This window comes from Trachypithecus francoisi, unplaced genomic scaffold, assembly GCF_009764315.1.
Source record: "Trachypithecus francoisi isolate TF-2019V2 unplaced genomic scaffold, Tfra_2.0 Lachesis_group2, whole genome shotgun sequence".
Lineage (NCBI taxonomy): Eukaryota > Metazoa > Chordata > Mammalia > Primates > Cercopithecidae > Trachypithecus > Trachypithecus francoisi.
In genome coordinates this window covers 68,369,831-68,383,536 of record NW_022681465.1, presented here as the reverse complement: position 1 = coordinate 68,383,536, position 13,706 = coordinate 68,369,831, and the positions used below count along the sequence as shown (strand labels likewise).

Here is a 13,706-nt window from a genome sequence, read left to right as displayed (position 1 = left end):
GCAAGTGCACGCTTGTAGTCCCAGCTATTCTGGAGGCCGAAACAGGAGGATCACTTGAGCCCTGGAATTTGAGGTAACAGTGAGCTATGATTGCACCACTGCATTTCAGCCTGGCCAACAGATATCCTGCCTCTAAACAACAACAACAACAAAAAATTAACAAACCCATGTTTTTATTTTAAAAAAGTTTGATTTTTAATTGGCAAATAATAATTGTGTGTATTTATGGTGTACAATCTGATGTACTTCATAAATATACACTTCCTGAAAGGAAGTACCCACAGTAGGTACCTAAGTAAGGCAAGACAGAGGTCAGGTCCAGGAAGGCCAGCTCTGAGAGTGCAGAGCAGGGAGTCCGCGTGGAATGCAGGTTTTGTGAGTCAAGGCAGGAAGTCCACATCAGTGAGGTCAGATCCTGGCACCAGAAATCCAGGACAGTTGAAAGACAAAAAGCTGGGGCCCCAGGCCAACAGGAAACAAGAAACTGGAAACCAGTGCCAGAATGATCAAATCAAGGTAATTAGCACATCCATCACTTCAAGTATTTATCATTTCTTTGTCATGAGACCTTAAAATCCTCTTTTTCCTATTTGAAATACATAATACATTATTACTAACCATTGCCCTTTCAGCTGCAGGCTTATTTTTATTCTTCACAGTCCCTTCTAAACTCCAGCAGTATTTTAGAATGCTATTCTGGATCCCACCCCAGATTATTTAAGTCAGGATCTTAAAGTATGGGACCCAGAAATCTGCACTTTCAAAAAGGCCTCAGATGATTCTGGTTTATTGGCAGGATTGAAAACCATTGGGTTACTCTAATTTCTGGAATCATTATTCTCTACCTACCTGTTTCCAATTTTCACTAATCACTTTCTTATTAATTTCCTGTAAGCTGGATGCTGAGTCCTCTGCTTGAGTCCTAGGCTTTTTTAAAACCAATAACTTTCTTTGGATCCAATTAAACATGATTCAGTCCTGAGAGTAGACGGTAGACCCAAAAGTTGACTCTTATTCCCCAGATATATTTTTTCTGTTAATTTACAAGTTTCATATTTGCTTGTTTCAAAGTTTCATGTTTTTAATGTATGCTACTTATTGCTCCATTACAAACTACCCCAAAACTTAGTGGTTGAAAACAACAAAACCCAGATCCTTGTTAGTGGGATGCTGCCACGTGGGCAGGACTGGGTAGGGCATGCTGGTCTCTGCTCCACTTGGTGTTGACTGGGACGCCTTGACTGGGGCTAGACATGTCTGACTCACATAGCTGCTGCCTTAGTTGCTTTCTTTTCTCCAACAGCATACTGCATTTTTTTAATACAGTGGCTCATGACCATAGAGAGCAAACTGGAAGCTGCCAGGTTTCTTAAACCCAGGCCTGCGATCAGCAGGGTGCTTCTTTTCCCACATTCTGTGGGTCAGAGCAACCACAGGCCAGCCCTGATTCAAAGAGAAAGGAAAAAGACTCCACTGTCAATGGAGAGGAGTGACAGGTGTGAAGAGGGATGGAAGCTTTAGTTGGGGAAATATCCCAGGTATGTGGAAGGTATGTAAGCTTGAATCATTAAGTGAATGGATGAATGAATAAAATAATTTAAAAAGGTATAAAATATTTATTTTGCCTAAGATTTTATTTCTGATAGAAACAAGAAAAAATAGAAAATATTTTAAAAATATACAGACAGGAGACATAGACAATAACAATGTTTCAATCTTTTATATAAGGAAATGTATGTGATGGTATTCAATTTTGCACCAGAAAAGAGGCTAAGGAAAGCAATGGACATGTCATATTAAGACAGACTGTGTCAGGCCGGATTGTGCGAATCTAGGGCCAAGTCAGCCAGCCCAGAAGGAAGTAACCACAGCAGGTACCTAAATGAGACAGGACAGGCCGGGAGCAGGCGCCACCGCCAGTGAGAACCCGGGCCCTGAGCCGGGCGGGAGTTTGCTGGGGCTGAGTCTGGGGCGCGCAGGCCCTGACCTTCGCCCTCTGACCTCTCGCCTTGCAGGTGACCATGGGGATCATGTTGGCAGCCAGCTCGCTGCTTGCAGGGCAGCCGCCACCACCTCTGCCGGCCCTCGTGGGGCTGCCACCACCTCCGTCCTAGCATCCGGGCTTCAGGTTGCAGCCACTGGGAGGCGGCCTGGGCGCCAGGACCAGTGTGGGTGGAAGTTCCGAACGGACCCCCAGGGCTGCAACTGCCAGTACAGCAGGGGGTGCCGAAGATGTGGCCTGTGGCTGCCTGCCCAAGCCCTGCACATTCGAGGAGTGCCACCGGAAGATCAAGGCGCTGTACATGGAAGGTGTCAAGTTCACAGTGAACAAAAGGTTGAGTAAGCATTTCCAGGTGAACCACATAGTAACCCTCAGCACAATCAGGGAGTCCAACTACCACTTTGGTGTCACGTATATGGGGACAAAGCAACTGAGTCCCACAGAGGCATTCCCTGTACTGGTGGGTGACATGGACAACAGTGGCGACCTCAATGCTCAGGTCATTCACCAGCTAGGCCCCAGCCTCAGGTCCAATACGGCCATCCAGACCCAGCAGTCTAAGTTTGTGAACTGGCAGGTGGATGGGGAGTACCGGGGCTCTGACTTCATAGTGGACATCACCCTGGAGAACCCAGACGTCCTGATGGGTTCAGGAATCCTCGTAACCCACTACCTACAGAGCATAACGCCTTGCCTGGCCCTGGGCAGAGAGCGGGTCTACCACCGACGGCCTGGGGAGGAGCGCACTGTCGAGTCTCTAACTGGGAAATACACATTGAACAACTGGTTGGCAACGGTAATGTTGGGTTGGACATAATACCACAAACCCAGTGACCAGCTGCAGGTGGATGTGGAGTTTGAGGCCAGTACAAGGCTGCAGGACACCAATGTCTCCTTTGGGTAAAAGCTGGACCTGCCCAAGGTCAACCTCCTCTTCAAAGGGTCTGTGGAAAGCAACTGGATCCTGGGTGCCACGCTGGAGAAGCTCCCACCCCTTCCTCTGACACCGGCCCTCAGGGCCTTCCTGAATCACTGCAGGAGCAAGTTACGGTGTGGCTTTGGCTTCACCATCGTCTGAGCCCTCCTGACCCTTCCATACCCTATCCTCCTTCAGATTGTACCTCCACCCTCCTCCTGCCACAGAGGGTAGACCTGGGCCCCCTCCCCGTCCCTTCCTTCCCTCCTCTGGGGTCAGGTGGACAGCAGAAAGGAGGGACTCAACCACCCCAGCAGCTGAGAAGGGGATTCTGGAACCGACTGGCGCTTCTGGATTCTGAGTACCAGGGGCAGCGTGTCCAGTGGGCCTGGGGTCGGTCCTGGAAGGGATTCTGGAATTGAGTGGCACACAGGATTCTGAGAACGAGGGGTAGAGGCAGCCAGACAACCTCAGGGAGGAATGTATTGGAGTCCCCATCCTCCAAAGGGCCTGAGCCTGCTCCAAGGGGGCAGTGAGAGGACTTCCCCATCCCTGGTCAGTCTGCCCTGCCGCTATCCACTTTCCCATCTACCCCTCGGTATAAATCATGTTTGTAAGTTATGGAAGAACTGGGACATTTTACAGAAAAAAAAATATATATGTATACGTGGAAAAAGAAAACAAAAAAAAAAATGAGGCAGGACAGAGGTCAGGTCAAGGAAGGCCAGCTAGTTCAGAGAGTGTGGAGCAGGGTTGGGAGTCAGCATGGAGTGGAGGTTTTGTGGGTCAAGGCAGCAAGTCCACATCAGTGAGGTCAGACCCTGGCACCAGAATTCCAGGACAGTTGAAAGACAGAGCTGAAGGCCTAGGCCAACAGGAAACAAGAAACCAGACACCAGCACCAAGCATAGAGCTTGACCCTGGGCACATTGTCTTTGGAGCTCCTCTTCCACTCCCAGCATGGGGCAGGACTGATCATGCATGATGCTGGGACTCAGTTTATAAAAGGAGACATGTGGCTAGAGTACAGGAATGAGAAGGTCAGAGGCCAACAATTCCTACCAAGTTGGGCTCAGTGAAAACCAGTATCTTCTCTTTGATCAGTCACTCCAAAAAAATATCAGGATGTTCAGGCCATCTATTTCACTGTTTGATCATGCTACCCCAAAGAGTCTTTTGTATGGATATGTAGTTTTTGCCTTACAAAGCCACAGAATACAAAGAATATGCTGATTTTTTCTTTTTCTTTTTCTTTCCTTTTCTTTCTTTTTTTTTTTTTTTTTTTTTTTCATTTTTTGAGATGGAGTTTCTCTCTTGTTCCCCAGGCTGGAGTGTAATGGCACCACCTCGGTTCACTGCAACCTCTGCCTCCTGGGTTCAAGCGATTCTCCTGCCTCAGCCTCCCAAGTAGCTGGGATTGCAGGCACATGCCATGACACCCAGCTAATTTTTGCCTTTTTAGTAAAGACGGGGTTTCACCATGTTGGCCAGGCTGGTCTTGAACTCCTGATCTCAAGTGATCCACCTGCCTTGGCCTCCCAAAATGCTAGGATTACAAGTGTGAGTCACTTTGCCTGGCCCTATGCTGAATTTTTCTAACTGCCTGACTCTATCGTCCATGCTGAAAACTATCAAACCTATTATGTAACACATGATATTTTGTATTACTTGCCAAATGTAACAATTCAGTTTTGGAATGGAATCTAGGCAAAACTATAAAGCGGGAAGAGTTTTAGTATGAGTTGGTGATAATAATTTTTTTGCCGGAGGTATTCAAAATGTGATGTGGTAGCCAGCCTCCACGAGGACTCCCTGCAATCCCCACTCCTTGGTATTCACACCCTTGTCTAGTCCCCTCCCACGTTGTGTGAGGGTTGGTCTGTGTGACCCATAAAACACACACACATTGTCAGCATTCTGGTCCTTTTCTGAATTAGTGTTTCCCAAAGTGATGTTCTTCAAAATCAGATTGAGGAGAAATGACAATTGTTGTTATGACAAAGAAAACGAAAAAAAAAAAAAAAAGGAAAATAGTGTGCTAAGCAAAATGAAAAAGTTTTCTTATTTTTAGGACTTCCTAGAGCTTTTAATATGCTAAATGCAGTGTGAAACTATAGGAAGAATATTGAGAATGCAGGGTATTCTAATCCTATGTGACCCTGGAAATCTTCTTTTTTGGGGGAAGGTTTGCAGCATTATGTTCACCAGTATTCACTTTGGTGAATGCTTCTCTAAAGTTTTCTTGGCTGGGCATGGTGGTAATCTCAGCACTTTAGGAGGTTGAGGTGGGCACATCACCTGAGGTCAGGAGTTCAAGACCAGCCTGGCCAACATGGTGAAACCCTATCTCTACTAAAATCACAAAAAATTAGCCAGGTGTGGTGGTGCATGCCTGTAATCCCAGCTACTCGGGAGGCTGAGGCACGAAAATTGCTTGAATCCAGAAGGTGGAGGTTGCAGTAAGCTGAGATTGTGCCACTGCACTCCAGCCTGAGTGACAGAGTGAGACTCTTGTCTCAAAAAAAAAAGTTTTCTTTGTTAATATTGTTTTGAAAATGTAGTATACTAAACAGAGCATGATACCTTTCACGTGACTGACCAGTAAAAAAGAAAAAAAATCTCGTTATAAGATGCAATTTCAACTTTATTAAAACAAAGTCTTCTTTCAACCCATTGATAGCTGAGACAATCCTTTCATTTTTTTTTCTTTCTTCTTAGTACCAGGAACCTCCTATACAGCCAGCCTCTATTCTGATGTTGGGGGGAAAAGCACATATGGCATAAATAGGCTATAACATTTTTTAAGAACCAAATTATTTTAGAAAATACTTGAGAAAATATGTCTTTGTGGTTAGATTTGACATGAATACTGAACCAAGATCCCTGAATGATAGACTACAACTCTCAGCTTCCTGAAGATTATTACGCCTTCACTTGTGTTATTTTAAAAATTCATTTATTGCCTTGGATTTAAATCTTAAAAGGTTAATCACAAAACATCAGCTTGATACATTTTTAAAATTAATGGCCCAAAATTGAATCTTAGAAGTTCAGAATTTTTTAGTAATAATTTTTTTTGAAGGAAGAACAAAGACTTCCTTATTTCCAAATCTATCAAATTAGAGAAATTAGAGTAAACCTGTAATACACCTAGTGATAATGAGCTCATCTCACATAAAGCCAAGGACTCAATTCTTATCAAGGGAATGTTTCAGTAATTTGCATGTTTATATCTTGCTTCCTCCTTTCTCACCTGGAAAGTACGTTGAAATTACTTGTTGTAGTAGTCCGTTTTCACACTGCTGATAAAGACATACACCCTTGAGACAGGGAAGGAGAAGAGGTTTAATGAACTTACAGTTCCATATGGCTGGGGAGGCATCACAATCAGGGCCAAAGGCAAGGAGGAGCAAGTCACGTCTTACCTGGATGGTGGTGTGTAGAGACAGAGAGAACTTGTGCAGGGAAACTCCCATTTTTAAAACCATCAGATCTTGTGAGACTTATTCACTATCATGAGAACAGCATGGGAAAGACCTGCCCCCGTGATTCAATTACCTCCCACCAGATTTCTCCCAAGACATGTGGGAATTGTAGGAGTTACAATTCAAGATGAGATTTGAGTGGGGACACAGACAAACCATATCACTTGTCAACAATCTCACTTTTATTTGAAGCATAGAAAAGTGTCTTGTTATTTACGTATTTACCTAATGTAAATAACAAGACACATTTCTATGCTTCAAATAAAAGTGAGATTTTGCAGTACACCAACATGGCACATGTATACATATGTAACAAACCTGCACTTTATGCACATGTACCCTAAAACTTAAAGTATAATTAAAAAAAAAAAGAAAAGTGTCTTGTTAAATATGAGAAATAAGAGAAAATGTGTAGAAGTACCCAGTCATCTTTAGGAAAAAAGAACTGTCTCAGAGATTCATGGAAAGGACTATTTCAGGTACTCTGGGTCATACGCTTCTAGGGCACAAGCTTCTGATGGCATTTCTTGTTTGTTTGTTTTTTTTTCAGACAGAGTCTCACAGTGTTGCCCAGGTTGGAGTGCACTGGTCCAATCACGTCTCACACTGCAGCCTTGACATCCTGGGCTTAAGCAATCCTCCCACTTCAGCCTCCCAAGTAGCAGGGACCACAGGTGTGTGCTACCATGCTTGGCTAGTTATCTAACTTTTTGTACAGACTGGGTCTCACTATGTTGCCCAGGCTGGTCTTGAACTCTTGGGCTCAAGCAATCCTCCCTCCTTGGCCTCCCAAAGTATTGGGATTATAGGTATGAGCTATCGGGCCCGGGCTGACGGCATTTCTTAATTATTTTTGAGACCATACCACTGTACTGAGTCAAGATTTCTAGAACTCTAGTGGAGAAGCCAATGGGTTAATGATCTTGCTAACCCAGGATTGAACAGAATAATAATTAATTATATATGACTGAATAGATTATAGTTCTTTGAATGAATTACATATAGGACTTATAAAAAATGATTATGGATTTGGTTTGGAATCTTGTGGATGCTGTTCTATGTTTTGATTATAAGGAACCTCTTTCTCTCTTCTTCTACATTCTTTGTAATGTGTAACAATTTAGTAGATTGTACTTTTGTAAACAGAACTGGAACAATTCTATTTTTCCTTGGCTTGATTCTTCCAGAATCTGCAAATTCTTATATTTTTATTTTCATGGCAACATAATTTTTCTGCATAGATTCAATGACTCTGACCCCTTTGTTAACAGGACGTAATTAGAAACATTGGTTATATAAACCAAAGCTTTGACTGACTTGACTGACATGTCATATTTGAGAATGACGGTCATAGAAGCATAGAATCGACTGTTAGGAGCTAAGGTTGATTTTATGTAGCTAATGCCTACAAAGCTCTCTTGGGAAAACCCAGCCTGGTATCTGGCTTACAGAGTTTCCAGCCTTATAGGTGAGTAAGGAAGGTCACATCCTGGTAGGCCTGGGAACTTTACAATATTTTGGAAACCGTGAGAAGAGAGGAGTTCATCCAAATCTAAAGGTACTGAAGGTAAAGTCTGGTATTGAGTTATTGGCCTGGCTTCCTAGCCTTGACATGCTTTTAGAAGTCTAATCTCAGATTCCTTATGAAAAATTTCAGTAAAGCAAACTAAAAAAGGTCCATGGTATAAATTACCATTCTTTCTGTATTTATGTAAATGATCAGGCCAAATCTAATGATATTGACCCTATTTTATAGTCAAGAAAAATTTTTCTTTGGGATTGTCTTTGATCATAAAAGGATAACTATTGAGAAAAATTTTGTTTTTCATAGAAAATTATAGCACACTATTGTGGTTTATCAGATTCTGATCATATCCATTGTCTTTGAGCTATATAGCATCTCTTTGTTAATTGTAGGTAACTAATGAATATGAAAAAAATCTCCAAAACATGTTAACATATTACTTACCTGTAAATTGAACTGAATCCTGTCATCTTTCATTCATCGCCAACTCTTAACAAATTTTCAATTCTTCCATTTTTTTTTAAACTAGCCACAACCCTCTCCCTCCTGATGTGGCATCACTGAGAATTAAATCCTAACTGCTCAGATTTTTATTGGAACTCTAGCTTGCTTTGTAGCTGGCCTTCCCCACACCCCACCCACAAGGATCTGAAGAAACATTGAGAGTTAAAGCCCAATGACTTGATATGTACTTCAAAAGTCTCATCACCACAGCAGTCCATGCATGCGCTGGATCTCTCCCTGGACCAGCCATTGTCTGGACCACTAAGGAAGTCTGGCAAAATACTTAGGTCATGTTCATGCATGCCCGTATTGATAGGTCACTCTGAGTATGAACAACACCACCAGTTTTGAAATCTTTGCTTGAAGGAACTCAACCAGCAGCCTCTGGTAACCACCATTCCACTCTATTTCTGTAAGTTTGAATGTTTTAGATTCCACATGCTGTGAGATCATACCGTATCTGGGCCTGGCTTATTTCACTTAACATAATGTCCTCGATGTTTATCCATGTTGTCAGAAATGACAGAATTTCTTGGGTTTTATTTTTTGTTTATTTATTTATTTATTTATTTTTAAAGGCTGAATAGTACCGTATTCCATTGTATGTGTATATACCACATTTTAAAAATCGATTCATTCATTGATGAATGCTTAGGTTGCTTCCACATCTTGGCTAGTGTGAATAATGTTGCAATAAATGTAGAAGTGCAGATATCTATTCCACATACTAATTTAGTTCCTTTGGGTATATACATAGTAGTGGGATTGCTGGATCATATGGCAATTCTATTTTTAGTTTTTTGAAGAACCTCCATACTGTCTTCCAAAATGGCTGTAATAATTTATAATACCACCAACAGTATATAAAGATTGCCTTTTCTCAAAAACCTCACCAACACTTGTTATCTTACATCTTTTTGATGATAGCCTACCTAACATGTGTAAGGTGATAGCTCATTGTGGCTTTAATTTGCACTTCTCTTATTGTTACAGATGTTGAGCATTTAAAATATGTATCTATTAGCCATCTGTATGTCTTCTTTTGATAAATGTCTATTCAAGTCATTTGCCCGTTTTTGAATAAGGTTATTTGTTTTCTTGTTATTGGATAGTTTGATTTCCCTTGTGTATTTTGGATATTAGCCCCTTATGAATGATTTGCAAATATTTTCTCCCAGTCTGGGGCTTGTCTCTTCACTCTGTTAATTGTTTCCTTTGTTGTACAGGAGCTTTTTAGTTTGACACAATCCCATTTGTCTATTTTTGCTTTTGTTGCCTGTGCTTTTGGGGTCATATCCATAAAATCACTGCCCAGACCATGTCATGGAGTTTTTTTTTAATGTTTTCTTCAAGTAATTTTATAGTTTTAGGCCTTATGTTTTACATCTTATTTCATTTTGAATTGGTTCTTGTATGAGGGGTGAGATAAAGGTACCTTTTTATCTTTTATATGTGAATATCCAGTTTTCTCATTTATTGAAGGTACCATCCTTCCCCCATTGTGTGTTCTTGGCATCTTTACCAAAAATCAGTTCACCATATGTTTATTTCATTGGTTAATGTGTCTTTTAAAAAATACTTTTATTTTTCTGGCTTATTTCTACAAGAAAGAAGCCCTAAGGCTTTAGGTTGGTCTGCATGTTCCCTTCAGGACCATTGCGCCTACACATTATACCAAGGCTAACCACCTTAGGAAGGCTTCATGTTTAGACTTTGGCTGTTTACCTCAAATGCAATTAGGGGTATGTGTGTGTGTGTGTGTCTCCTATTTATATAAACATTTACATTTTGATAACTTTGATAATTCTTCATTTTTAAATATGCTGGAATCTTCTAAAAATAGAAATGGTCTAGAACTCTTCAGGACCTCTGCCAGACCCTGGGTCCATTTTGCTGACCAGGCCAAGCAATTGAGAGAATAGAGAACTGCTCTGTGACCCTTGGGCCATCTGTATCTGTATCACCTGAAAATTCTGGGGCCTACACCAGACCTACTAAATCCTCCTGAATCACTGGAGTTGGAGCCAAAGAGCTTGCATTTAAAAAATATTCTTCCATGTAACTTGTGTAAACTCAAGTTTGAGAGCACAGGGCTGGGGAATTAGATGGGTCATTAGACATTGAATTTCTCAAAAAAAGAGTAGGACTGGCAATGGGAAGTGAGGATGAATATACAAATAGACAATGTCCAGACCATAGAACTTTGACCCACAACCTACAGCAACCTTCCCAGGAAGTCAACCTCCTTATCTACAGTAGGCAACCCAAGAAGCCAGCCTACTGTAAGTCAGTACTGCAGGAAGCCAGATTGCTATTTCTATTTTTTGAGACAGAGTCTCACTCTGTTGCCCAGGCTGGGGTGGGGTGGTGCAATCATTGTTCACTGCAACCTCCACTTCCCTGGCTTAAGTGATCCTCCCACCTCAGCCTTCTGAGTAGCTGGGGCCACAGGCACATGCCACCATGCCCAGTTCATTTTTATTTTTGCTTGTTTGTAGAGATGGGGTTTTGCCATGTTACCCAGACTGGACTCAAACTCCTGGACTCAAGTGATCCACTTGCCTCGGCCTCCCAAAGTCCTGGGATTACAGGTGTGAGCCACCATTCCCAGCCTAGATTGGTATATTTTAGTGACAATCCAAGAAGCTAAACAACTCCGGTAGCAATCAGCCCCAAATGACCAGGACTTGATTAATAACTGAAAGCTTCCCAAATTTTTGTCGCTATTTGTAATTTAGGACCAAACAGAGAAAGTCAGATATGCACCCTTAATCAATGACATAGGATGACTGCTTCTCATTAGCCTCTTACAGCTTCCCAAGCCAACAGCTTCCCATCAGGGCACACCTGAAGCCTTCCCTTTTGTCCACTGTAAGGTTTTCCCACTCCTCTATCTGTCCTTGAGTCTCTGCCAAAGGACACTGACAGTGGCTAACTCCCTTGCTATAGTAAGTTCAGAATAAATAGACTCTATTTTTCTCATCTGGTTGGTCTTTGTTTATTTCCAGAAGGAAGACTGAAGCAGGAGCCAAAGGCCTTGATAAATATGGAGGAGAGATGAAAGATGGTAGAGATGAGGAGTGGAAGAGGGATATTAGGTGGATGGTGTGACTCTCAAGGACACAGGTTCTCCTATGGGTGGCTGAGTGGCAGTGGATGTATCTTGGGCCCACCATCTTTGCCAGGCCCTTTCCTGTACTCTGTTTTAGCTCCGCAGCCACACTGAGAGGTTCTGAGGTAGGCCAAATATTGTTAACACCATCCTACTGATGTGCAAAGAGGTAACAGATATGCTGTCTCTTGGCACCTGGTCCTGAAATCCCTTCTGGGCATTCAATTCCTGATAATCCCTATATGGGAACAAGAGAAGCAAAGTCCCAAATGGTCCTGCTGTTACTTCAACCCGCATATGTATTCATCATGCTTAATAACTTGATAAGGAGTTACTGAGTTTGGCTTCCTAGAGTGAAATGTGGGAATGTTTTGTGAAATCCCAATAGTTTATTAATGATTCAGAGTGATAATTAGATTCTTTGTCTGAGTGCAGAGAAAAGATAATTGGTACATTTGACCTTGATTTTTTTTTTTTTTTTGAGGTGGAGTCTTGCTCTGTCGCCCAGGCTGGAGTGCAGTGGCCGGATCTCAGCTCACTGCAAGCTCCGCCTCCTGGGTTCCCGCCATTCTCCTGCCTCAGCCTCCCGAGTAGCTGGGACTGCAGGCGCCGCCACCTCGCCCGGCTAGTTTTTTTTTTTTTTGTATTTTTAGTAGAGACGGGGTTTCACTGTGTTCGCCAGGATGGTCTCGATCTCCTGACCTTGTGATCCGCCCGTCTCGGCCTCCCAAAGTGCTGGGATTACAGGCTTGAGCCACCGCGCCCGGCGACCTTGATTTTTTTTTGAGATGGAGTCTTGCTGTGTTGCCCAGGCTGGAGTGCAGTGGCACGATCTCAGCTCACTGCAACCTCCACCTCCTGGGTTCAAGCAATTCTCTTGCCTCAGCCTCCCGAGTGGCTGGGACTACAGGTGTGTGCAATCATGCCAGGCTAATTTTTATTTTTATTTTAGTAGAGACAAGATGGGTTTCGTAAGGTTGGCCAGACTGGTCTCAAAATCCTGACCTCAAGTGATCCACCTACCTCAGCCTCCCAAAGTGCTGGGATTACAGGCAAAAGCCACCATGCTCAGCCTGATAATTGGTGCATTTGAAATAGGCCTTGCCTATGTAGCCCCTCTGCCTATGTCTTTTTCTTCTGGGTCCTTTGTGAATCACATTCGTTTCATTAGGCAGGAGTGGAGGCTGATGGGCTGGAAGTGGGTTGGAAGCACACCTCAGAGTTTGAGCTCAAGAAACATTGGTTCTAATTTGTTGATCCCATTCTGGCCAGTCAGTCATGACTAAACAGCTTGCTTTCCTGAGTGGCCCTCTGAAACCTGGGCTTCAGGGCTGGAGCATGCCAACAACTTTCCTAGTCATTCATCTATCCTATTGCCCAAGATAAGCCTGGACCCTACTTGGCCACAAGGTCCTTTTCCTACAAGCATCTTTGCTCATAATTGGAAATTCTCATGAACTACACTGGAGTGGGCAGTACTGTTTCTAGGGCTGGCAAGAGGAGCCCCTGCCCCGAGCCTGGCTTTCTAAGGTCCTGTATTCCAAAAGGCTCAAATGCAAATACTTTTGTCTTTGTGGCTTGGAAACAAAGTTTTTTGAGTTTTGTAACAGACTGAGTGAATAAGAATTATCAAAATACAATACACACATTGGGCTCCCCAGGCCAGAGAAGGGTATGGGCCTGACAGCCTGTAAGTTGCAGGCTAGGGATGCAAAAATCACAGTCTGGGCCCAAGGAAACTCGGGAAAGAGCTGAGCTTATAGTTCGCCACCCCATAGCACCCATGGTGAGTGTCTAGGGACCTGGTTGGACCAGGTCTGTGGATAACTGGCTCCCTCCCCTTTCTCTGCCCATGTGATATTGTTGGAAGGTTTTTAGAATTATTGCAGGTTATGAGGTGGAAAAGTGAGGCATGGGAGCAAGGAACCTACCTCTCTAGACTCCCTAGGGAGCTTGGCCAGGTCAGTCTCCATCAGGGAATTGGGTTTAGTCATCACCTTGGAGACCTGAGTCTGAGTCACCAAATTCTCAGGAGGCAGGGCTGGCCCAGTGCTAGCTAATTTAGCCTCTCCATCACATGGCTTGTCCTTGGGGGGATGGCTGTGAGATGTTGGATGAGAACAGAGGCCAGGCCTAGAATGTAGCTTGTTTCATGACTTTTG

The 13,706-nt window shown here is 43.1% G+C and overlaps 1 pseudogene; it reads left to right on the top strand.

The window, feature by feature from the left end:
* Positions 1–2,021: 2,021 nt before the first annotated feature.
* LOC117066046 lies at positions 2,022–3,080 on the top strand (annotated as a pseudogene).
* The last annotated feature ends 10,626 nt before the right edge of the window (positions 3,081–13,706 follow it).